Below are 836 nucleotides of genomic sequence, written 5' to 3'. Positions count from 1 at the left end.
TGGGAAGGGGAAAGGGGGAAGGAGACCGCCGCGCCTTCGTCGCCTCCGCCTCCGCCTCGCAACCTTGCCGCCTCCGCCTCCGCCATCTACATCTGCTTTCTTGCTTTCTTGTTTTTTTGCTTTCTATTTCTGCTTTCTGATTTGGTGTTGTTTTGTGTTGTTACTGTTGTTTAGGGTTCTTGGTGTTGGTGTTGGTTGGTGGTGTTTGTGGTGTTTGTGGTGGTGATGGTGGTAGTAGTGGTGATGGTGGTGGTGTTGATGGTATTATGTTGTTGCTGTTGCTTGATGTTCTTGGTATTGGTGTTGGTGTTTGTGGTGGTGGTAGTGGTGGTGGTGGTGGTGGTGTTGATGGTGGTTATGGTGGTAATGTTGGTGGCAGTGGAGGTGGTGGGGTGAGAAAGATGAAGAGAAGAATGATGATGATTAGGGTATTTTAGTCCAAGAATTCGGGGAAGGATGATTTTAAAGCGTTTTTGAACGTTGAGGATGATTTTAATAACGAAAAAAGGTCGGGGACGAATTTGATTTTCACCCCTTACCTTAGGGACGATTTCAGTACTTAACCCAAAATTTGAATATATTACCAATAGTTGAAATTGCATCTCCGAATTTGACACGAATTTACCAAAACTGAACTTAGATTGAGAAAATTCAATCACATTATGTGTTCCACTTCGAAGATTTCTGGACAGACGTAGAAAGCATAGAGGGGATGGAACTTGAACTTAGCCTACAAATCTCTGTGGAAACAATTCCTCAATAAAAAATCGAGCTCCTCTCAATAAAACTAACTTTACCCACATTCTATTAGTTTGGTCATAACATGTGAGTAGATC

The sequence above is a fragment of the Arachis duranensis genome, chromosome 5 (assembly GCF_000817695.3).
Source record: "Arachis duranensis cultivar V14167 chromosome 5, aradu.V14167.gnm2.J7QH, whole genome shotgun sequence".
Classification (NCBI taxonomy): domain Eukaryota; kingdom Viridiplantae; phylum Streptophyta; class Magnoliopsida; order Fabales; family Fabaceae; genus Arachis; species Arachis duranensis.
The sequence above is the reverse complement of the archived record's forward strand: the minus strand, read 5'-3'. Positions refer to the sequence as shown.